The following is a 26,059-nucleotide window of genomic DNA, read 5'->3' on the forward strand; positions in this document are numbered from 1 at the left end:
TAGTGTTCAGTATACTACTATCACTCAAAGTGGATTAAGGTGCACTGAAATGGGCACTCTGATACATTTTTACAGGCTTGTAAATTGATACAAACTCTTTGGTAGAGGATTTTATTATGTTGCTTGGTATTAAAAAGATTTATATTCCTCAAACTGTGCTTAAGTAATAACCTGACATGCAGAGAAAGGTTCCTGTGCTATGGTATTCGTTGTGGAAATATTTGTCATATGGAAAAATTAGAAACACCATAATTGTGTAACACCATAAATAATAGTAGGGACATGGTTAACTAAATTATTATTCTACAAAGCATAACTATGTAGATGTGTAAAATAAGGCTGGCAGAAACTATATAAATGTCTGTCTGTTTAATGAGTTGAATAATAGCAGCAAACTCCTGAATGTTCTACTCTCTCTGGTTATCAGATTTTTACTTGGAAAAAAAAAAATGACCCAAATTCAGTTTGGAAAATATGGTCACTGGAGAGTCATGTGGTCATGAAGTCATGAAATCTGGAAACAAGAACCAGTTTTATTGTTACACAGCTCTAATGGTTAAAGGAATCTGCCTTCTTGTAATTTCCACCCATGCTTACCAGGTCTGACAAGTGAGGTGACCGAAACAAAAACTTTATAAACCATGTCACATGTGTAAGATATTATGATTTTAACAGTTCCCAGATAACAAAAGGCAGCCATCATATACTAATCACTGTCATGGCTAATATCACAGATATATAAAATTATTTTTTTTAATATTTTCTATATGGGAACTTTAGGGAAGAGATTTCTAGTTTCTCCTCTCCAACCTGCCTTTTTCATCTGGAACATGGAGTTGTGGATTAGAATTTGAAATACTGTCCAATATTTCTCACAACTTGAGTCTAAAATATCCTTCCTCATAATTGAAGGCAAATGATTGTGTTTTCTCCTTTTTTTTTTTTTTCTGAGTGTTTTTCTGGATTTTGTTTTTCACTGTTGACTGATGTTTGTCTTTGAGTTATGACAGGTGAAAGCCAAGTGTACATATTGCCAAATGAAGTGTAGTCAGGAACAGCCAGTCTACTGGCGAGTAGAAAAGGCTTGTTCCTTGGGACAACATGATGTCATGGGACTATTAGCAGAGTGATTCACATGTATTTAGTGTGGGAGCTGGAGCTAAAGGAAGACTGGAGGGATGGAATATGAGGCTGCTTGTCCATACTGGGAACTATAGACTTAGTGTGTGCTTGAGTTTTGTGATGCTTTTTTACATGATTCAATGATGGTATATGCTTTGGACACTAAAGCTTTCAGGCTTTTATGGTACATCTACTCTCAAAGTTATATATTATAATGAAAATGCCTTAGTATTTATCCTAGTATTTATCCTGGTGAGTATAAAATGGAACCAATACAAAGGCACACATTTAGGGTGCAATGATCAATTAGAGTCAACTATAATGAAGGTGTCTGGTTGAGTGACAGTTCATGAGAAGAAAAGTTGAAAGTTTTAGTTGGCCAAACTTTGAGAAAAATTTATGTGGAAAATGCATTCTTTTATATCCTGATAGGATCACACAGATGTATGAATTTGCCAGAACTCAGCAAACGTACAATTAAGACTGAGAACTCACTCTACATTAAAAAAAATACTGTTAATAAATATTAGACTCCCGTTAATATGCACACTGAAGTACTTAGGAGGAATTATACTTACATCTTAAATTTACAAAAAAATAAAATGGATTGATGGTGGACACAGGAATGGATACACATCTGATAAAACAAATACATAAAATGTTGGTGGTAGGATCTGGATGATGGTTTTGTGAGTGGTATTCCTGAGCTGGCTCAGAGAGGCTCACAAGAGCTGATTTTGCACATATCTTCCCCAACTCATGTTGGAAGCTTGATATTGGCCATGGTGGAATGTCTATGCTGCAGAAATCAGCAAACCATACAAATTAGAGCTTTTTATTTTTTTTTCACCGAGAGAGAGCTTACCAACACACCACTGAATGTGTGGGTTGTTCATAATAAACTTCTTTCAACTTTGCTGTAGGCTTGAAAATTTTCGTAATAAAATATTGGCAAAACAATATGACTCAGTGTGCTTTTCATTGATGAAAAAATAGATTAATAGTTTTTAGACTTTTGCTTCCAAGAAGAATTTAGTAGGCCTTCTTCCACTGCAACAGCTAGGGAAAATAAAGACTTGTTACAAAATCATATTTTTAAAAACAGTGTGGAGAACCGAAGAGGCGAGGACGACCAGAAGAAGGAAATTCCAGAGGGGAAGAGCACACAGAAAATGAGCTGAAGTTGCCTACAGTTTTCTTCCTGTGGGAGCCCTGGGGTGGGGGGCATTTGCTGAGGCCCTGCCTGAGGATTGGGCTTAGTATGCTGAGGGGAAAATATATCAGGAGAGTTCCCACCCAACTGCCCCCCACCCCTGTAGCCTGGTAAACCAGAACAGAATTTAAAGGAGTCCCAGTCCCATGGCTGAGTTTTCCCCACAGAACAATTTCTGCATTTGGGCTGGCACAGGAGCCTGGGGGGTTGAATCATCAAGGAAGAGTGAACTCTCTCCCAGCCTCAAAGTTTATTAGTGGGAAGAGCTTACAACCATACCCAATGTTTGACAGATTTTGAATCTGGATGATGTGGAGGCTAAAGACTTCAACTTTCAGGTCAGAGATGACAGAGACACAACAGGATCTCAATCCAAAGCCAAAAAGGACTTTGCCCAGAAAGGGCTAAGGCCAGGAATGCAGTGTAACCTCCCTCAGTCTTACATTTTGTAGGAGACAAAACCCCACTGGAGGCAGTAAACAGCAACAAACATGCACTCTGAGACATATGCAATTAGGTTGAACAAAGTCTAACTGCAAACAGCCATGGCCCACTTTACTTTTTCAAGGCATTGAGGTGATCAGCCCTTTATGCTGTCTGTCCAGCTGAGGAAGAGCAAACCCTTTCTGAGGGAAAATAATATTATCAGTCTTCATGGTTCTTTTATATGTTATGTCTAGGAAACAACCATAAGCGATGAGAGAAGTAGGAGAATTAGACCAATAATCAAGAAAAGAAAATTGACACTAAAGCAGATCCACAAAATATCCAGAGTTAGAGTTAGCAGAGAAGGACCTTAAAAATAACTATTGTAATTTTTTAAATAGAGAAACTAGTAGACAGAAAGATGGATGAAAGATGAAGAATTTCCACACATGATAGGGATCTATTTAAAAATAGAAGTGGACATTCTATTTTTTTTAAACTACAGATTTTTTTTTAAAGATTTTATTTATTTATTAGACACAGAGAGAGAGAGACAGGCAGAGGGAGAAGCAGACTCCACGCAGGGAGCCCGATGTGGGACTCGATCCTGGATCTCCAGGATCATGCCCTGGGCTGAAGGTGGCGCTAAACTGCTGAGCCACCCAGGCTGCCCCACAGAAGTGGACATTCTAGAACTGCAGTATCTGAAAGCAAGAACCCATTAGATGTATTTAACAGCAGATAAGACATAGCTGAAGTTAAGCTAGTAAACTAGAAGACATGTGAATAGAAAAAAACAAACAAACAAACTGAAGGGCAGATGGAAGAAAGGATAAACAGAGTATCAGAGACTTGCAGAATGCAAAGAGTCTAACATATGTGCAATTGGTATCCCAGAAGGCAAGTGAAGAATTAGGAAGAAATCTTTAAAGTCCAAGTCCTTACAGATTCCAGTGGAAGATGTATTATACTTGGATATTCATATCCCGGGCATCACATTTACTGATTATCTGTGACATTGAGTGAATCTCATATCTTCTCTAATCTTCCTTTTCCCTCATCAATAAAATTGAATCAACGTTATTAATTACAATATTATTAATTCATAGTATTATCTATAGATGATAAAGCTATATAAGGTAATGTGAAAAAAAAAACTTTAAATTATTGTTATTGTCTTCATTACTCCTTCCTCACTCAGTGGGCCGATGTGTAATCTCTAGCGCTAGCACACACCAGACTAACATTGGCAATTGACTAAAACGAAATTGGATTTCATTTAGGTTGTATCTCTCTTCATTCTAAAATATTTCTACTTTTATCACATACATCCTCATATTTTTCCAATTTATGTAACAAGCAGTATCTATTCCAGAGATCACTGAAATAGGACTTCCCTTCTGAGATTATTTCCTGGGACTGAAGTTCTTGGGTGGAGGGAGAACATGAGAGGCAGAATGGGAAATATGCCTCTAATTTGAATTAGGGAGGGTTGAATTCATCTAAATTCTTTAGTCACTTAGTCTCTAGTCACATTAGAACTGGAGTGAAAGCCCAGAATCATATCAGGAAGGGTGGACCCATAAGACTCACCAAAATAACATGTAATTGTGAGCATATATATATATTTATAGGCACATATATTTTTTAAAAGCTCTAATGGAACACAAGCTTCGGAAACATGATTTCAGATGGAAGGTTTGCTACCATGGAAACCCAAACTTCCAGTTTTCTGATTCTGAGCTACTCGATAGAATTCTAAGCCACAGTCTCCAAATTAGTTTATGGTCTTCTGTCGCTTTTGTTGCAGTTTTTACAAAGAAATAAAGAAAATAAGATAATGGAAGCTGAAAATCGAGCAGAGGGAAATATAAGAATAGGGAAAAGAAAAGAGTGGAGAAAAATATGAAAGCAGCAGGGTATTAGTCAGCTCAGGCTGCCATAACAAATACCACAGACTGGTGGCTAAAACAACAGAAATGTATTCTCTCACAGTTCTGGTGGATGGAAGTCCAAGATCAAGGTGCCAGCAGGGCTGGTTTCTTCTAACATCTCTCTCCTGGTCTTGTAGATGACTGTCTACTTGTTGTGTCCTCTCGTGGCTTCTCTCTGTGCACCCACATACCTGGTGTCTCTTAGTCTTCTAATGACACCAGTTCTGTTGAATTGGGGCCCCAAATACAGTTATATTTGGGATTAGGGCTTCAACATATGGATATTTAGGGGACACAATTCCATTCATAACAAGCAGGGGAAAAAAAGGATCAGTATTAACTAATGGCTTCATAACTAAAAAATGCTTTGTCTTGTCCACACCAGCACCAGCAGATCAGAAAGCTATAGACTTTTATTTCTTTTCTTTATTGAGGGTTTGGGGATGGGGTGACAGTCTACTTCATTTGTTAGCTTAGATGTGTCAGTTTGGAGTCCTGAGTCTTTCCTATCATCACCTCTCTGATGATCTGCTCTCTGTTGTTTTCTTCAAACATCCTATCTTCTAAGAAATTGAGGCTTCTTAGTCATTCTGGGTATGTCTCCAAGATTAAGCTACCCAACTTCCGGTGACCCAAATTGTTGGAGAGAAGCCACAGAGCAGCTACCTTGGAAAATCAAGTTCCCAAAGGGGTGGGATGCTGTGTGCCTCTGGCTTGACTTCTCTACCCAAGACAAACCTCACCCTTTCCTGCCAATGTATATGAAATAGTACATTGATCCAAGTCAATTCAGAAAATATTTATTGTATGGGAGGCTGTGGATACTGGGATAAAAACATCTCATGTGCTGTCCTCAGGGGCTCACAGTCAAATAAAGACAAACAATGAGGCGGAATTAAACATATCTCAATAGTCCAAGGAGCAGCACCAGTGAAAAACTCACAGATGAAAGTGATTCATTCTGCCTGGGAGAATCAGAGAATATTTCATGGAGAAGTAAGGTTTGGGAAGGACCTGGAATAATGAACAGGAATTTGGCAGGTGGAAAAATCATGGAGCGTAGGATATAGGGGATGGAGCGTGAAGAAGGCAGGTCATTCCACTCAGATAAAAAGGCATTAGCAAAGTCATGAGGGCACAAAAATAATTTTAATTTAGAAAAATGCTAAATCTGGTACCACTAGAGTGGTGGTTCTCAATCTTAGAGTTCATCAGATCACCCGGGGTGTGTGTGTGGGGGGCGGGGGGGGGGCTGGTTAAAATATCGATTGCTGCTCTGTCCCCTCCCTCAGGAGTTTCTGACTCAGTAGGTCTGGGGTGGAGCCCAAGAATTTGTGTTTCTAACAGGCTTCGAGGTGATGTTGACATACAGTTGATCGAGGGGCTGTGCTTTGAGAACAACTGGACTAAGAATAGTGAAGGAGGCAGTGGCAGATTAAGGTAGATGGTGGGTTCTATTCTTTAGACAATGGACGGTCATTATGTTACTCAGACAACCATTTGAAGGATGAATTGTAAGTTTAGGGGGAAACTTGACAGCTGCCTAGGGATGGAGGCAAGTTCTGAAGCTGTTTCATGTTTTTATTTTTGTTTTTTAAGATTTATCTAAGAGAGAGAGCATGTGGGGGTTGGAGGTGGAGGAAGAGGGAGAGAGAGAGAATCTCAAGCAGACTCTATGCTGAGCATGGAATCCAATGCAGGGCTCAATCATACAACACTGGGATCATGACCTGAGATGAAATCAAGAGTCAGACGCCCAACTGACTGAGCCCCCCAGATGCCCCTGAAGCTGTTTTAGTTGTCCAGCTGAGAAATAATAAATAATGAGGGCCTACCTTGGAATTTTCTCATCAGAATGGATAGAAAATTAAAGATGCAAATGACATTCCAAATCAGAATCGAATATGGAAGGAGAAGAGGAGAAGGCAAAGACCAAAAATTACCGTTTCTTTTTAGGAGAATGGACAGATTTTAAAACATTCCAAAGAAAAAGCACAGGAAGAGGAGCAGGAGGGAAAAAATAGTTCTGGTCCTTAAGACGGGTTTCAGGTGGCCAAGCTGGGGAGTTGGAAACAGGCTGGAGCTCTACAGAGACGCAGGGCTGAAGACAAAAGTTAGCACAAAAGAAAATATGCCTAAAGCAGAACCCACGGAGTGCCTGTAAGAGGCCAGAAGAGGAAGGGGAACCACTGAAGCGGACTGAGGGGGAGCCAAGGGCGAAAGCTTCTGAGAAGCTCGGTGGAGACAGAAGAGGAAGCAAGTCAGCAGAAGAGGCAGTGGAGCTAGTTAGAGAGGGGTTGAGAAGCACTTTGGCAGCCGGTGCCTTGGAAGCTCCTGTTTACTCGTTCTTTGAAAAATATTTGTTGAATGCCAAAAATATACCATATGTTGTACTGAACGCTGGGAGCACAGTGGGGAGCAAGACAGCAGTCTGCCACCGTGGAGCTTGCTTGATGGGGTTGGAGCCAAGGTGTTTTTACAAGTAGAAGCATCCTGGAATCTATCACTACATGCGCAAAAGAAAAAGTTAAGGAGGGAGTAAGGGGTGAGATGGTCACACTGTGGAAACGGCACTTTAGCTTGGGCTAGACAGATGAGCTGGGCAAAAAGAGGCAAGAAAATAAAGTGTATGAAGCCCTGAGACAGGTGATACACATTGTGTCCCAAGAAACTGAACGGAAACCAGGTGACAGGGACATAGAGAGTGAGTGGGAAAGCAGTTTGAGATGAGGCTGGGCAAGGTGGCAGGACCTAAAAGTGCCGGGCTTTGCTCAAAACCTTGTTAGGATTCCCCTACTGCAGAAATGTCTTCAGCATGGGTTTGGAGCTCTTCAATACCACCACCTTGTTGCTTTACACTAACGCCAGCTTGCTTTTAAACAAAACCGAAAATTCGAAATTGATAATTCACCTCCTTCACCGAATTTGGCTCTGGATTGCCTTTGGATTTCTCTAGCATTCATAGCTAGCCTCACAGGACTAAGGCTTGCCATGATTGAAGATATATATAAAAATATATTTATGTGCCTGAGGCTCAGAAAGCAATTTCCAAAGAGAATTTCTAAAGCTGTTTTGAGCATTATATAGCTTCTTGAGATGATGGATTCTTTCCAAACACATAACAGAGCTCTATACATCCTAATGAAAGTTCACAGCAATAATATTGCTTTTTGTCCTCTGCTTGCATGCCTAGCACTTCTGGGGTCTGAGGGCACATAAAGCCATGTCAGGCCGGAGCTTTTGCTCTCATTAAGCTCGAGGTCTCCCTGAAAAATCAATCTTGCCAGAGGGAAGAGCTTGGCAGTTCCTCTATCCTATTATTAACATTTTTCTGCAACTGGATTCACAGTCTTACCTGGAGGGACAAGTGTAACATAGTAATAAGGTGCTTGGGAGCCAAACAGACCAGGGGTTGAGTCCCATCTCTGCCCCTGGCCAGCTGTGTGACCTTGGGCAAACTGCTTTACCTCTCTGAAGCTTGCTGTTCCCTTCTGCGATGGTAATAATACCTACTTCATCATGAGCTTGTGAAGACTAAGTAAGCTATGTCTATGAAGCACTTAATATTTTACCTGGAACAAAAAAGTGGAGCTGTCATTACTACCCTGACAGACCAAATTAGGCAGAGGACACTGGTGATGGGCTCAGGCCCAGCCTGCTCCCTGCCCCCAACCAGAAGAAGAGTATGGCTCCTGTGCCTTCCATACCCACCCACCCCCCTCTCTGCTCATGGCTCTGCCAGATGTGAGATGACTCTTGTTCCCCGGCCACCTGCCACTTTCATAGACACTGCTTCTCTGTGCCATTTTACGAGGCAATCAGGCATTCACAGGCTGCCCCCAGGTCAGTCAACTACTCATACAGAATTCCACTCTTGTCCCTTTCCTGACAAACCACAGACTTTTACTACTTCACCTCAACCTGGCTGCCCCCTCAGACCTTTTCACACCCCAGGAGTGTCAGGATTTAAGGCCCGCTCCTGGGTCTTCCAGAGTCACGTGTGCCTTCCTTCCATCCCACCTGGCAACTTGGCAAGGTCTGAGCGGGTAATGTTTCAGGAAACCTTTAGAGAGGTAAACTCCAGGTTCCCACTGATACATCAAAAGAAGCCAAAAGAACGTGCTGAGTTGGGGAGTCCCTGCAGCCCCGTCAGGGGTGGAGAGGAGCTGCGAGGTACTATACAAGTGTTTCCATTCAGAATGAATCACCTGCTCCTAAGTTGGCAACCCTTGGCCCCGGGAACAGCTTGCCAAATGGAAAACCAAGGGGAATGTTCATGATGTATGTTTGTATCCCCAGCACTGTGACTTAAATACCACCTCCCTCCATACTCCTCCTTTTCCATACTGTGAACAGATGCGTGCACTGTCCCAACACCCAGCCTACCTGGGAATCTGACCATGAGGCAGGACGGGATCCCTAGGGACACCAGCCCCCTGAGCTATTCTGGGCCCTTGGGGAAAGGGTACCTGGGAGAAGGTGGGGAATTACACGGTTTCAGAAGAAGAGATGACACACAGGCCATTCCCATGACTGTCATGCAAATATAGAATGAATACGTGTCATAGAGTTTATCCAATTCATTAATTAATGAGGGAAAGACATTAAAACTGCTACAAATGGGGATCCCCGGGTGGCTCAGTGGTTTAGTGTCTGCCTTCAGCCCAGGGCATGGTCCTGGAGTCCCGGGATCAGGTCCCACATCAGGCTCCCTGCATGGAGCCTGCTTCTCCCTCTGCCTATGTCTCTGCCTCTCCCTCTCTCTCTCTCTCTCTGTCTCTCACAAATAAATAAATAAAATCTTTTAAAAAAAACTGCTACAAATGACAATTTGAAAATTTTTAAATTTTATAGGCAATTTAAAATAGAAGTTAATGTAAGATCACTATGTTAAAATCAACTGGTTAATGTCTCACAAGGTCAAAAGCCATAACCTTTGGGGTCCTTCTCCTCCCTCCTCTAGGAAAGAAATTATTTTTTGCCCACTGCCAAATTTTGAGTGATTTTTCTCTAGCATGCTCCAACCTACCCTTCAACCTACCGTCTCTTGTCCTTTCACATGGCCCAGATCTCGGTTCTGTCCAAACAGTTTGAGACCCAGTTTAATCCTTTACTCTTTCCAGTCCAAGCTGGACTAATAGCTAATTCAGCAACTCCATATGGATTCATCTCTTCGTTTATGGGAGACCTGCATGGCAGGAACTGGGAGATACTGCAACGTCCACTGTGGACGCGATGTCTCTTAACAGCAAGCACCAGAGGGGCTCCAACTGCCCCATGTCATGGGTTGATCCACTGACTAGGATTGTGTTGAAGCCCCATCCACCAAGATTGGAGAGGCCATGTTTTAGTCTGGGTTCTGGGTGTAAAGGAGAAACAGCCTGAAATATCAAGGCAGAACTCGGAAAAATGGCCATAGAAAACCACAGAGAAATTCATCAAAAAGGGACACATAAGTTATGTGTATTTCATTTCATGCTAATAATCGTGTTACTTTGATCTCATTTTTAAAAATTAACTTAAAAAAAGAGATCACATGGAACATCATTCGTCTTATTTACACATTCAGCTGTTTACCATGCATCTATCTATGAGCCTGTACTGTATACAGGGGTGCATACAACAGAGTACCTGCCCTTCTAAAGCTTATGGTGAAGTGACTCCAGAAAATACTAATCTTCCCTTACATATTTCTTACCTTCTCAAAGGGTTTTCATGTAAAAAGCCTTCAAGCTTCAAATCCTTTCAGCTGTTCCTCTGGAATACATCCTGCCTATAACCAACTCCTCCTGCACCCTGCCTGGGGTCTAAGCCCTTCTCAATGGCGTTCCTGCATTTCTTGTCATCTCTCCTTGTCTATTCTTTTCAATATAGGCAGAGCATCTTTTAAAAACATGAGTCATATCAAGTGTCTCCATAGCTTAAAACCTCATCCACCACCTGCAAGGCCCTTGTCATCTGGTGCCTACCTTCTTCCTCATACTCACCTCTCTGTTCCTGGAATGGCACCAAACTCGCTTCTGGCTCAGGGCCTTTGCACATGCTGTTCTCTATCCTAATTCTTCTCTGACAGGCTACCTTTATCCTTCAAACCTTGGTTCAAATATAACCCTTAGAGAAATCTCTCTTCACCTCCAGTCTCGGTAATGCACCCCCGCCCCAGGTCGCTCTATCGTATCTCCCAAGTAGTCATTACAGTAATTACCTTGTTCTTTATTTATTGATTACCTGTCTCTCTACCCTCAATTGCAAGGTCCTTGAAAGAGGGGTTGTGTCTGTCTTGTTTACTGTTGAATACCCAGCACCTAAAGTAATACTTGGCCCACAGGGTGCACTGAATGCCTGAGATCATATGGTTTCCTATGAATATTTGTGGAATAAAAAAATGAAGATGTGATGTTCTTTTTTTTTTAATCAAAAATCCAAGTGTCAAAGTTTTTACTCAAGGAAAAACTGGACCATTAAAAACACAGAAACAGAGTTTAGTAAGTTTAGAATTAGACAGTAAGCTCTGTGAAAGGAGCTCCCATTGCTCCTGCTAACGATACACACCAGGGCTTAGAGTAGAGCTTGGCACAGAGCGGTCCTCAGTATTTATGGAGGTTGGTGCATTTCTGGGTGGTAGGACCAGTCCAAGCAGAGTTGGGCCAGGCAAGCTGTTCTCTCCGAGCCGACAGGGAAGCCTGGGCTGGACGGGAACTGCACAGTCCTTGCCTGGCACACATCCCTTCTAGAAAGGATTCTTGGGAAACCGGAGGTCATCCCTGCTCAGTCAACAGCTGAACTTGAGAATCATTTTGATTGCTCTCCTAAGTCCCTCTCATTGTGAAGCTCCTTGAGTGTAGATTCAGGAGTTTATCATCCTAGCATTTTTCTTTGTCTGTTTCTAACCTATAATTCCTCATTTAGAAAAATGGGGGCTCTGGAATAGATCTTTAAATTCCCTTCAGAGGCAACATTTGATGGTTTTAAGTGAAAATGTGTTCCACCTGGATCCAAGGGGTATTCAGGTCAAGCCTTTAAAGAAAACAATCCAAGCTTAACTGGAAGGACATCCAGAGTTGGTTATAGAAGCTCCTTCACAGCAGGTGTCCCAGGTAATGAGGCCCTCACTCACCTGACCCCAATGTAGTACAGAACAGCATGAGATGATTATGAAGCCCATATCCTGTCCCCTCCAGGGCTTGGCATTTAGGTTCCTGGAACTTCTCCACTCTAAGCAGAGATACTATTAAAGAATGTTTTAAATTGAGGAATGAGAAACATTCTCCACATGAGTTTTTAAAGTCCACATGTGAGACTGGTGTTCTTAAGCTCAGAGTCACCTGGGGGTGCTTGTTAAAAGTATAGTCTCCGGCTCACTTCCAGCACTCTGACTTGGTGGATCTGCACTTACAGAGTTTCCAGTTGATTCTGGTGCAGATTTGTAGTGGTAAACTACCCACATCCAGCGTGACCTGGTGTGAAGGACACGGCCTTACATGGGCTCGGGGCCCTCCCCTGCCCAGCTTCCTATGGCTGCGTGAGATGCATAGGGTCCCAGCAGCCTCTTCACAGGCCAACCCCAGGCCAGCAGGCTCATCACTCCCTTCAGTCACCTGAAGGGCCTGTCTGCACAATGCCAAAGAGCTGGATACTTCAAGAAGAAAAGGCCACTGATGTCCAGACATACAGGCTAAGTAAACCCAACCTCTGACAGAAGCAAGTTCTTTGTAGATCAGTGAACACATGAGTAGATTATCTTAAGGTTATCAAAATTCTAGAAAATAAAATGTGATTTTCTTTTCTTTTGGCCATCTCTTGCCCCCCTGTTAAGGTGACTAGAGGAACTTGAATAGCAAGCTTGATTCTGCATGAATGGTATTTTCTTCAGTCTGAAAATGCTCTGTTGCTCTACTCCTGCTTTCTAGATATGATGGCAGGGAACATCACGCTCTTTTTACAAAGTCTCTCATCCATCATCACATACAGACCTATAAAACTAAGATTCATAGGGCATTTGTCCCCAAAGTTGGAGCATTTGACAAATATAGAGTCATTGGAGTCACATTTCCCAATGGCAGTCATCCTCTTTCACACTGTGCAGATAACCAACAACCTATAGTAATATTGAAACCCTCTACTCTGAGTAGGAGCCTGAGGGAAGCGAAGCAGCTGGGACTCACACAGGATTATTCACTATGGGTCAGAGAAATGGACCCACCCACAGAAACAACCAAGTGGTCCCTCCCAGACCTCAACCCCATGCCCCTCCCAGAACTCTACTCACACCCAGACCCAGCACCCTACCCACAGGGATCTGTCTGGGGCAGATAGGAGAAAGCAGCTCTCACAGAACTTCTGTGCAGTTTTGAGTCCACTAAAGAGCCCATGAAGAAAAGAATCAAAGACTCCGGGCTGTTATCTTCATTCTGTGCCTTCACCTCCTCTCTGCTGTTGTGGTTTCACCTCCAGCCCATAAAAAATAAAAAGCTGGAGAATGAGAGAGAGAGCAAGGAGGCTCCTTCCTGTCGTCATCCTTCCCACACAGGCACCACAGAGTACTTCTGGGTAGCAGCCAGCAGCAGCATCTAGCATTGCGATTGAATTGACTCAAGGAGATTTGGAAAAACAAAGATCCAACCAAAAAGTACTGAGGCTCGTTACTCTTATGCCCAGACATCAGTGCCTACCCAAACTGCAAACCCGAGGTCGTGCCCATTTCAGACTTTGGAGAAAGAGCAAGGAAGACATGATACCACTATAACCAGTGGCCAGTGGCAGGCAAGGGAGACTCCAGAGCCAGCAAGTTCTGACCTCAGGGGTATTTCTGAGAGCAATAAAGGCAACGGCTCTGTTGGATCACAAAGAAGAGGCTAGCAGACTTCTCCCATGTAAGCAGTAGAAGCATTATTGGCAAGGTAATCCTTTACTTGCTGAGTTCCAGAAGCCTTTACTACACATCATTGAGCCAAAATAACTAGAATTCTAAAGTCAGAAAGGACCCAACAGGTGTGAGGACCCAAAGGGGATATGCTCCCCGGGAAGAGAGAACACAAAAGCAAGAATGGGGGCGATGGCGCCCTGGAAGTGTAGACCCCCTGGAAAGTCGCCAGCTCCTACTCAGCCTTGCAGCTAGCCGCCCGTTACCATGCAAGAAACTGGTGCCAGGTTTGTCAGAGCTAATGATTTTTCAACATAAGCCCCAAATTCCGATTTTTATGTGAAATTTCCCAATTTTAAGATGTTGGCAACCAAGTCAATGTTATTTAAAATACAACACAATATCTGCCAAACAAAACCCATGTGGATCTGGGGGAAGGGCAGGTTCAGGCTGTGGGCCTCCAGCTAATAACTTCTGAGATATATATATAAATTAATTCATAGCCAGTAATGGTAATAACTAAGAAAAAAATTGGGTGCTTCACACGCATTATTCCATTTAGTCTTCACAGTTGAGAAAGTTAAGTTTATGGAAAACAGGTAACTTCTCCGAGGTTGTATAGCTATGCACATAGCTACGTACGTAGGGGAACCAGGATTCAAATCCAGGTCGGTCTGACATCAAGTGCTAAACTCTTCACCATTAAGTGATATTGCAATTCCAGAAGCAAACAATAGTTGCCCTTAAACTCACTTATCCCAAGGCATCTATTGAATGGGCCACTGAACAAGACAAGCAGCTGGGTTTTGTGAACATGGAGGCTTGAGGAGCCTTCAGCGGGCCCCACTGGCCCCTCTCAGAGCCGTTCTTCAGTTCACCTGGGCCTCCCATAGTTCTTACCATACTCTACATCGGACGGCCAACTTCCTAAAAGTAGAGCCTTCATCTTCCCTTTCTTTTTTGCCTCTTGCTGGGTGTGGTACACAGTCAGCTGGGCCCCATCAACCCAACCGTGGGTAAGGGAGGTGGGGTGGTTCCTAAAGCACACAGCAGAAGAGCTCCTTCCCTAAAAACACAACCCTGCAAATTAGCTCAGGTACCAGACTGGCGGCAGGCCGCTCAGAAAGCGAGAGAAGTGGGTATCACACTTGGGGTTCCCCAGGTAGTAGCCTGGTGCTCTAGGGATATCAGTGGTAGCTGCCCCAAGGAAGTGAATGTCCTCTATAGGCACATTCTCGACATTGTCTGCCATGAAAGAAAACCAAGATTCCAGGTGTGATCGGATGCTGGGGGGCATAGACGTGAACCCAGGACTGGGGTGCTGGTGCTCACCTGCAGGCTCTGACCGTGGCGGGCATGTCACGCAGCAGGACGCCTGGACCTCTATTCTCTGTACTGACTGCAGACCCCCTTTGCTCCGCGGCCCGTGAGTCCTTTCCAGAAAATGGGACAAACCCCTGTCCTGACTCTTCTGCCATTGCAGCTAAATTTTCAACTGTCCCTATGGGCTGCTTAGCCGCCGAAGAGACGCCTCATGGGAGCGCAGAGGACAGGCAGGCCTGTCGGCTCACAAGCCTGCTCATACCAACATGCCTTTCCCCGCTTGCCCAAGACACAAGGCCTCCCCAGTGACTGTGCCTTGCAGGAAAATTCTCACTGTCCCTAAGGCAGCCCAAATTCTTTAAGCACGTATGTCACCTCCAACTCCTTCTACAGCCCTCACCTGCCTCAGAGACCATAATCATTCAAGGAAAAATAAAGTAAAATTTCCCAACACCCTCCTCCTCCTCCCCATGGACCCGCTTTGTGCACACGTGCAGCTGGAAAGCAGCTCCTGGCTCTCAACCACCAAGGCTTTCCATTCCAGTTAAACTGTGATGTTGCCATGGAGACAACCAGTGAGGTGTTTCTCTGGCTGTGACCCAGGCTGAGGACCCGAAGCCCATATTGCAGACACCCTCATGGGCTGGCATCCCAGGAGCCCTATGCCACCCCCCTGCAATCCAGGGCAGCCCCCCAGACCTCTGTGGGGCTGTTGGGGTGTGTGTGTTGGTGTGTGTAGGTGCACAGGCTCACATGTTTGTTTTCTTTTCAGCCCAGCCCCTCCCAGCACACAAAAGGCACATTCTTGGGGGGGGGGGGGGGGGAAAGAAAGAAAGAAAAAAAGAAAGAAAGAAAAGAAAAAGAAAAAATGTATTTTTTTTTCTGCATTCCAGCTGCCTGAGCTAAGCGGAGGAATGAATGGTTTGGGAAAAATCTCACACAGGAATAAATTTACAAGGGACAGCTGAGCGGATAAATTCAGTCCCCAAAGAGGGGCATTACGAGGCCTTTTGGCAGGAGACCTGCCCCTTGTGCAAAGCTGTCTAAAAAGAAAAACAGAGCAAGAGAGGGGAGCTTTCAAACCCACCCCAAAATAAACCTTTCAGAAATCCTTTTAACTCCCTCTAGCTGTTAGCATTTCAAGACAGAAGGAGGCCCATTAACAAAGGCCAATCAGTCCGTTCTTGGTGGCCCCCCTCTGTCCCTGGGCTTGTCTGGGATACAGCTCTCGCTCCTCCCTGGCCCAGGTAAAGGGTTCAGGCTTACCCTAGTTTTCTGGCTCAACATGTCCACGTTTAAAGACAAAAGTGGAGTTTGACCTAGTAAGAGTCTGGCAAGCAGCTAGCGATGTCTCCTGAGGCAGCCCCCTCGGCTGAAAAGTGGGCCAGACAGGATGGGGCAGACTGGACGGGCTGGGGCTGGGAGCTGGATGTAGGCCCCGCCGAGCGGGAAGAGGGGAGCACTAGGAGAGGATGGCTCAGTGACAGGGGAGGGCGGCTGCCCCCAGGGCTGGAAGATGCTGTGTCCAAACGTGATGCTTATTCCTTGAGCGACCATAGTTGTTTTCTACAAAGATTGGGTAAGATTAGGCCAGAATCATTTTTTGGACATTTCCCCCCAAAAAGGATGTCGAACACTTGCCTCTCCCCTGCTTCTTTATCACTTCCTTGACTCAGCACAGCTAGCGGCCGGTTACTAGAGTCAGGAAATCCCCCTTGGTTACTCTGAGATCTGAAAATTCAGCAAACCCATGTCCTCTCCCTTTTCTCTGGACACCAAATCCTAGAACTTTTACAGCTGGCAATGAGCTTCTTGTTCCTTGTCGTAGCTTTTCCCAGGCTCCTTCACCCCCAGGAGAGCCTGAGACTCGGAGCCGGGCCTTACGGGCTCCTCTGGGAAAGCCGAGCTGCTGGCCGTCCCCAAACACGTCCACGCGGCCTGCCTTGAGCGGTGCAGAGCTCAAGGTACATTGCCCCTTCTCCATGGTGTCCTCACTCCTGAAGTCATCGTGGGGCAGGGCCTGGGAAGCCTTTACCGTGCTGTCCCGCTCTGTGTGCGCACCCGGAGACATAGAACGATGTATCTACACACGCAGTGATTACTCCCTGCCCCCAGTGGGCCCCAAATCCTGATTAGACAATAATCACCAGTTGCCGTGTGCTGGCTGTGTGCCAGGCCCTGAGCTCTTTACTAAGTTTTTACTGTGATGACTACTTGATTCGCATTCAGTACCCAGGCTGTCCCTGCTGGCCCAAAGTGGAGTTCCTATGAGACCTTTCATGAGCTGAAATGGCCTCAAGTGAAGAAGCAATGCTGTCCCGTAAAAGTGAAAATGCTCTTCCGATTCCTTTCAGTTTGCAAAAAACAGGTACCTGTGCAGGTTTTTTGTAAAAAGCGAAGCGGCATGGGATGAGTTTTTGGGTAGCAGGGAGATGGATGGTGTTCGAATGCTCAGAGGAATCCAACTGGAAGTGAATCCTGGTTTGGCCTCTTAGCTCTACATCTTTGTGCGTTAACCTCCGAATCCGTTCACAAAGGTTTTCCTCATTTGTGAAGCAGATAAGAGTATCTATTTTGCACGACGGTTGTAAGAATTCAGCGAAACCATGTTTGCAAAGCTCTCAGCTCAGCGACAAGCATGCAGTGCTCGAAATGCTATTGATCAAACAGCGCTCAAAGGGCATGACTGAGATTCTGGGTTGGTGAACACATGGTGAACAGTTCAGGGCATAGAAGCCCTGGCTCCTCCCCCATATCTTGTCTCATGCATCCCTTCCACCTGGCTATTCGTGAATTCCAGAAACAGTTCCTTTATCCCCAATGTGGGAAACCACCTACCCTTCATGTGAAAATCCTGCCAGATTCTCAGCCAAAACAGCAACAGTCCATGGTCATTGCTTAATCCTCGCATGTTAAACAAGGACCAGAATGTGTCCTACTACAAGAGGGAAATGACAGAGAGGCGCTGCACGTGGTCCTGCACCTCTTCAAAGGAAGAATGCTTCACCAGTATCTTACTTTCGTCCATGTCTTTTGAATCATTGTAAATAGAAACTGGGTGAGGTCTGGGATCCCTGGGTGGCGCAGCGGTTTGGCGCCTGCCTTTGGCCCAGGGCCCGATCCTGGAGACCCGGGATCGAATCCCACGTCGGGCCCCGGTACATGGAGCCTGCTTCTCCCTCTGCCTATGTCTCTGCCTCTCTCTCTCTCTCTGTGACTATCATAAATAAATAAAAATTAAAAAAAAAAAAAAAAGAAACTGGGTGAGGTCTATCATCATATTCAGTCTTATTTAGCAATTAAATATTTTGCCTTAATAAGGAAAGAAAAAGAGGCACCTAAGTGGCTCAGTGGGTTAAGCATCTGCCTTCAGCTCAGGTCATGATCCTAGAGTCCTGTGATAGAGCCCCCGTATCAGGCTCCCTGCTTGGTGGAGAGTCTGCTTCTTCCTTTCCATCTGCTTCTCTCCACACCCACTTATGCTCTCTCTCTCTCTCTCTCTCTCTCTCTTTCTTGCTCTATCTCCCTCTATCTCAAATAAAAAAAATAAAATCTTTAAAAAAATAAGGAAAGAAAAAAACAAGAATATTTTAATGAGTAAAACATACTTATATACATACTCATACTAATATTTGCAAAAGTAAATTGGAAGAAGAGTCCAGACACTGATGAAAATGGTTACCTAAAGAAAGTGGGTTGAAGAAGTTATGGATAAGAGTGAAATCTTCTGAGTGTATGTTTTGCAATATTTTATATTTCAATTAAGCAGATGTTTTACATATAAAAACCACAGTTAAAGCAATCAGGAAAAGAAAACAAGTCATAAAATCAGACATAGAAAGTATAAAATAATCCAACTGCATAGCATATTAAATGATCAAAGAAATGAACAATTAGTAGTTTTATGTTACTACAATATTGACAGTGCAATTCGAAGATGTTTTATAAAAATTATAGGAAAAAGTACTAATGCTTAAGAAATAATGTTCTCACTGAAGAGATACAATTATAGAATGAAAGAGGCCAAGAGAAAACTAACATTAAATATGAAAAGGAAAAAGTGGCATTAATATTTTGAGTAATAATCAAGGGTCCAAACGGCCACCCCTGATGTGACCATCAGCGCCTGCCAATGGTGCTCGGCTAGGACTGTCGTGTGAGAAGATAACATCTCTGCATCGCCAGCCCTTCCCAGCTAGTAACCCTCAAAAATAGCTGCCCTCTTCCCCCAGCTGGAAAGGAACTTGGGAGAAGGCAAGAAAATGAGTGACTTCTTGGCTGCTTAGAACCTGTAGCTTTGTCCTGCAGGGACCAGCTGTGGCACTGAGATGTTTCCTTCTGGTGGCATTTATATGACCCATGTGCATCCCCTTTTTCTATCTTCTACTGGCTCCCTTAAGAGGCAAGAAATTATAGTGAAACCAAGAAAATGCATAAGAAACCCAACTTTGCCTCTTTTGAAAGTTGCCTCTTTTGAGCTTATGTCTTTGGTTAAGTCATCCCTGCTTTCTGAGCCTCAGTTTTCTAATCTGTAAAACTGGTATACAATAATGTCCATCTTGCTAGATAGTAAAATTTAGAGATGATGTGTATAACACACTTAGTATATATAGTCAATAAATGGTTAGTATTGTCAGTATTTTTTATTAACATACAAAAATGCCTCATGAGTTGCAAAATTTCATATAAATGTCAAGTATCATTAGTTATGCTTCAGTTTTATCAGAGATCATACATGACGCTTCCGGTACTGTGTAAAGAAATCACACAGAACTTAGCTCCACCTCAGTGTGACAGCAAGTACGACACGCGGGCAAGATCCACAGCCTGCAGAAGAAAGCCAGCCAGCGGATATCTGAGTTCACCGTATGCCTTGTCCTTTAGGGGCATAGGTTGGGGTATAGTTATCTTTGGGATGGAGATGCAGGAATAGCCTTAAGTGTGTTCCCTTCTTGCAATGAATAGCAGTTACTGAAATCCTTTTGGAGGAGGACAAACACGGGCCATTCGGTGTTAGGTAGAAAAGGTAGAGGTGGAGGCTGGGATTGTTTTTGGTGTTCTGTGACCACACCACAGGCTACAATATGTTTTTAATAAACAATCACTAATAAATGGACAATAACTGCCTTATGAAGCCTAAATCAAATGCATGTTTGAGAGAATGAAGCACTGTTGAAGAGGGAATTCACTGATATGTTCTTGTTGTAAGCTCTTACTTTTGAAATGTCAGGGCTCCATTCTGTCCAGGAGATCTTGGCTTTCAGAGGAACTCAAAAATCCAAGCAAGAGATTCATCTATCTAAAGAGAAAATGATGGCCTTTCTGAAGGGTGTGGGTAATGGTCACAAGAATGATGACAGCCAGCTAGAAATCTCATTCTCACTAGGGCCAAAGGAAAAGGACATCCTGGGGAGGTTCTGCATCCAAACCAAACATTATAATCATTAAGTCTATCGTAAGCTTCCAGTCATTTGCCAGGACAACCCTGTGCAATTTACAAACATCACCTTGTTTAATTTTGGTGACAATTCTCAGAAGGAGTTAGTATTAGTGTCACTTACTAATGGTGCTGAGAGAGATTCAGAAACATGCTTAACAGTGCACAGCTAGCATGTGGTAGAATGAGGATTCCAACCAGGTCTGGCTGCCTGGCCCCAGAGCTGACACCCCCGACTGACTGGCTATTCCTAGGACATCACCCTATTGTGTCCATTCTTATTTTTAGGGTGTGTCCTCCAACACCTGTCTCAACTTCTTCCTCAGTAACAGAACCCCACAAAAATTAGGTGGACGTGTTGCTACTCAGAGAAAAGACACATTTCCCAGTCTCTCAGCAGCTACATGGGGCCATATGACTAAGTATTGGGCAGCAGGATAGAAGTTTGAAGCAATGTGTTCAATTTCTGGGAAGTGTCCTTAAAAGGAAGGGATGTGGGCCCTTCCCCTCCCCTTTGCTCTCTTTCCTTTTCCAGCTGCTTAGAATGCAGATGTGATGACAAAAGTTGGAGCCATCATCTTGGGCCACAAAATGGAAACTGTTTATTGAAGATGGCAGAAGAGTAGCATAGGAGTGTGGTCACTGACAATTAAGGAGCCATAGTAACAACCCTGGTGTGGGTCTCTAGCATTCAGTGTGTGGGTCGGATAAACCTTAATATACTGATTTTGGATTTTCTGCCTCTCAACTGTATAGAATCCTATCTATGACACTGGGAAACCCCCAATCTTCCCCCATCTCTTCCTACTTAAAGTCATTGTTCTTCTCCAAATTATCTTCTTTTCCTCCCATACATTTCCTCCAAATGGATTCCAATTACTCATGTATCCTATCAAACAGATCACCAAAAGCGACAGAAAGACAGCCTGGGACCTCTGGAGAAGGCAGGTGTGAGCTGAAGCCAAGGACCAGGCTCTTAGAGGCAATGTTCTTGGGTTCGGTCAGCAGAGAGAGAGTAGTTCAAACTCAGTTATTCCTGCTCACTTAGCCTCCCTGCCCATTTATGAGGCAAAGCATGAATCTTGCCAACAAAATCTTTCCAAGAAAATAAATTCAAGTCGTCCTGCTTCTCTGATTTCTCTCCTGCCATCATTTCCAGAAAGATGTACATGATGTGGTTGTCATGAAACATCTGTCTATAATCTCACCCAGAAGTGCCAGGTTCCAGGCAGGACAAGGCCAGACTAGACTGGACTTTCCCCTTCTGTGTGTGTCATTCTTGTTTATCTTCCAGGACAAGTCTGTCTGAGTATGGCTCCAAAGAGAAAAGATTCTTACATCTCCCATGGGAGTGGTTCAAAGAGTTCCAGCATGGATGAGACCTAAAAGTTCCCTGAATCTTAAAAAAAGATCTTAATCTTAAAAAGATCTTAAAAAGATCACTGAATCTTAAAGCTACAGAAACTATAGAGGTTACTTGGTTGAAAAAAGATGACGATTTTACAGTTGAAGGAAGCAACCTTGTCCAGGCCAAATAGTTTGTTACTAGAGAATTGAGACCACTAATAATAATAATAATAACAACAACAACAACGAGAAACATTTAATCAGCTCTTGCTATGTGCCAAACTCTTTGCCAAGCACTTAACATGGACTATATAATTTAATTCTCACAATAACCCAATGAAATAGTTACCCAAACCAGAAGCTCAGAAAAACTAAATAAGTTGCCTGATTTTATAAGATGATAGGATTTTGAGTTAGGATTCAAACCCAAGTGTGTTTATTGCTTGAGCATGAACTCTGCTCTTTTTATAGCCTCATTCTATCAATTCATTACTTGTTAGAGCGAGACGATGTCACCATCTCGTTCTTCACAATTAAGCCAATCCAGGCACCATGTAGTCTCACCGATTGTTGTCATCAAGATTATTCACACACGGTACTGTCCTTGGGACACCCAAAGACCTTGACACAGTCCCTCTGTGGAAGTTGAAATCTACATCTGAAGGAAGGTTGGGCTTCACATCTATTCACAGGCACCAACCTAAGCAACCATTTTCAAGGTTCAGGCAAAAGCCTAATGCCAGGATCTTCCCATCCTTTCGCCTCTCACTGGTTTGTTCAGTCCTTTGAGAGGTATTTATTCCGTCAAATAAGACTGTGTTCAGCATTAGGGATAAAGAATCAAACTAAACAGATCTGGTGCCTGACTTTATGGGACATTTCCGTGGGAGAGATAAACAATAAATGAATAATTTCATAAACACTTAGTGGCAATTGTGATAAGTGCCACAAAGGAAAAGTCCACGAGTGTATAAAAACAGCATACTTGGCAAGGAAATGGAATGTGAGAAGGCTCTGAGATGGACAGAAACTTGGTAAATTCCAGAACCTGGAAGAAGCCAGGGTGCTGAAGACATGACTAGGAGCCAAACCATTTAAGACCTAAGAAGCCATGTTAGAATATTGGACTTGATCCTAGGAGTCAGGATGAGCCACAGGAGAGTTTTACACAGGCAAATAATGAAGTCTGGTTTGCACTTATAAATAATCACTTTAGCTGCTAAGTGCAGAAGACATCGATTGGAATGGAGGCAGAGAAGCCTCTCAGGCTGCCACAGTCACTCAAGTGAGGGGTGGTGAGTTTGCCCAAAAGAGACAAGTAGATGCGTTTAGGGTAGTAGATAAACTCGACAGGCCCTACATGTGGGAGTGAAGAGTTCAAAAGAGTAGCCTTATCTGGAGACATAGATTTCAGAGCTGTCATCTTGCAAATAGTCATTGAAGCCATAGAGGTGGGTGAGATCTCCCCAAGGGAAGTAACGGGAGAAGAAAAAGTGGTCTTAGGATCAAAACCTGAGAAGGTCTACAATTCAAAATCAAGCAGAAGGAAAAGATCCATCTAAGGAGACAGAGAGAATAAATGGCCAGAGAACCAGGAAGCCATCCAGGGGTGTGTGGTGTCACAGAAGGCAACAGAATGTTCCAAGAAGGAGGGAATAGTCAGTGGTGTGAACATGCCATAGTGAACAAGAAAGGTGAAAAATCTTTTTGAGGGCACCTGGGTGATTTAGTTGGTTAAGCATCTGCCTTTGGCTCAGGTTGTGATCCCAAGGTCCTGGCATCAAGCCCCATGTTGGGCTCCCTGCTCAGTGGGGACACTGCTTCTCCCTCTCCTCCTGCCCGTTCTCTCTCTCTCTCATTCATTCTCTCTCTCAAATAAATAAATAAATAGAATCCTTTTTATAAAAAAAAAAAGAAAGAAAAATCTTTCTTCATCTTTGAAGCTTGCAGGTTGGTGAATACATAGAAATGCTGGGAAGATGGCATGACAGGGAAGGGCCTGGAAATTCCTCCCCAATTCTTGCCCCATGCATCTCCTCAAATTATTTTGGCTGTTGCTCTATCCTTTTATAATAAACCAGTAAGCCAAGCACTGGTCTAGAGACTTCTACTTGAAGCAGAAGTCCAAAAGCCAATATGTCAGTACCATTTAGAAATATGGCTATTATAGATCACCTTAAAATCTATGACAGCAGTGCTCCCAAAATATTGCTACTAAGAGTTATTTAGGGATTGGCTAAGAAGGATGAATCAGAAGGAAAAGAAGATGTGTTCCTATAAAGGTGGTTGAGTATGTCCCAGAGCCCAAAAAGCTAAAGGGTAAATTTTGAATCAGATGAGGATGATAATAGTGATTACTTGATGAACATTAGTTCTTTAAAAAGAAATGTAAGACAGTATGTGTAGAAAGTTTCAAGATTCAAAAAAATAAAATCATTGTAAACTAGTTTATAGTTAAAATATTTTTAAGTATTTCTGTTAATTGAAGACTTTGAAGGAGACTTAGAGAAACTATTGTATAAGAATTTATATTTTGGGGGCACCTGGGTGGCTCAGTGTTTGGGCGTCTGCCTTTGGCTTGGGTTGTGGTCCTATGGGGAGCCTGCTTCTCCCACTGCCTATGTCTCTGCTTCTTTCTCTGTGTCTCTCATGAATAAATTTAAATTTTTTCTAAATCTTTAAAAAAAAGGATTTATATTTTTGAATATTGTGCCTGAACATGACTTAATCACTAGAGAAACTTCCCAGCTCAAAGACATATATAATAGTGTTGCTTCTTATACATTGCTGCTTTATGATCAAAGATATATACTATGTCAGTATTTTAATGTGGTTACATTTAGCAAAATTTGAGGATAAAAGCTTATAAATATTAACCTCTTTATAATTTTAATAGTTTCCAGAAATTCTTGATTTCCTGAAGGTTAAAGGATCTATGAGAGCAGTGTCTAAAATCAGTGTTTTTTTTTTTACTAAGTATGTGTTCTTTCCAATGCTTATGATAGTATCAGCCATGGAGACTGAATAATTAGTCCAAAAATGTGAATTAAACAGCCCCCAAAAAAGATAATAATGATGCCCATTGAGTAGAGCACATGTTACTGACTTTAGCAGAAGCCATTTTAATAAATTGGTAAGGATCGAAGCCAAGTTGGAATGCAATCCAGAGTGAATTGGAGGGAAGGGTGTGGAGATGACCATTCTACAGACCCTTTTTCATTTTAGAGTTAGCCTGGATTAGCTCTGGCTCACAATCCTTTCAGGGTCACTCTAATTCTCGCCTCTCTCCCATAGGAGGAAGATGTTAGCAGATTGGAACCAAAACACTCTGGCTCTAGTCCAGCCCCAAGATTAAGATAATGACTGAAGAAGTAAAAAAGCCCTAAGTCTAAGTTTGTATGAACCGGGTCAATATTTTTTAGAAACTTGTAATATTAAATTATCTTGTAAATGTTAAATGTCGGCTTGGGGAATGGTAATTTTCTAACAAGCTAGGACTTGACTACAGGATAATAAACATTATTTGATGCTAACAGAGTTGGGTCAAGGGAGTGTGAAGGAAATCAAGGTGTGACTAGTGGGATCAAAAAAGTGAATAGAAGAAGGACTTGCCAAAGACAAGAAGTGATTGAGTAGGAATAACATAGTCAAGGCTAGAGACTAAGGATTGGGTTAGCTGATGACACTTGACCAGATAAAGTCACCCAAGGTGGAATCCAGGGGTGTGAAAAACACACCTAAATGTTAGGTGGCAGGGCACCTGGGTAGCTCAGTTGGTTAAGTGTCCAACTCTTGATTTTGGCTCAGATCATGATCTCAGGGTTGTGAGACTGAGCCCCACGTTGGGCTCTGCGCTCACTGCAGAGTCTGCTTGAGATCCTATCCTCTCTCTGTCCCTCCCCCTGTTCATGCTCTCTCTCTCTCTCTAAAATAAACTTAATCAATTAATTAAATGTTATTGGCTAGAGTGGGAGAAGTTACCACTGCCTCCAGGGGCTGGGCTTTTGACTATATTAACTCAGCCTTGATATTTCTTCCACCCACCCTTCGAAGTATCATTAGTCTCATTTTACATAAGACAACTTGCCTTAGGTCACATAGCCAGGGAGTGGCAGACCAGGACACACTACCTTATGCTGTAATGTGTGAGCCCAGCAAACCTCCCTCTCCTCCCGGTGTGACGTACCATCACTTATAGGCGGAGGATTCTTTGCTCCCGGCCTTCTACTCTAGTTTCTTAATCATACTGCTATCCATGGTTAGGGGCCAGGGGCACAAAGCAATCTTCACACGGTTACTGCAAAACTCACTCTGCCCGGCTCCTGCTTCTGATGTAGCAAGCCAGCAGAAAATTCTTCAGGTTGGCTGTCCTGATGAAAAATCTCTCTCCATTA

At 43.3% G+C, this 26,059-nt stretch overlaps 2 long non-coding RNA genes across 3 annotated transcripts in view; one reads left to right on the forward strand and one right to left on the reverse strand.

The window, feature by feature from the left end:
- LOC118354776 (uncharacterized) overlaps positions 1-26,059 on the reverse strand; it is a 120,530-nt gene that overhangs the window by 17,329 nt on the left and 77,142 nt on the right. The window contains exon 1 of one of the 2 annotated variants that reach the window (XR_007410586.1): positions 4,755-4,915. The exons of the other annotated variant lie outside the window; for it this stretch is intronic. This is a non-coding gene — a long non-coding RNA (uncharacterized LOC118354776). Of the gene's footprint in view, positions 1-4,754; positions 4,916-26,059 lie in introns of those variants that run through there. 2 annotated transcript variants of the gene reach the window in all.
- On the forward strand, positions 13,578-25,123 carry LOC112671057 (uncharacterized). Its single transcript, XR_003143360.2, has 2 exons — positions 13,578-13,845; positions 24,960-25,123. It is a non-coding gene; the product is annotated as an uncharacterized LOC112671057 (long non-coding RNA).

Source organism: Canis lupus, chromosome 5 (genome assembly GCF_003254725.2).
Source record: "Canis lupus dingo isolate Sandy chromosome 5, ASM325472v2, whole genome shotgun sequence".
In the NCBI taxonomy this organism is placed as follows: Eukaryota; Metazoa; Chordata; class Mammalia; order Carnivora; family Canidae; genus Canis; species Canis lupus.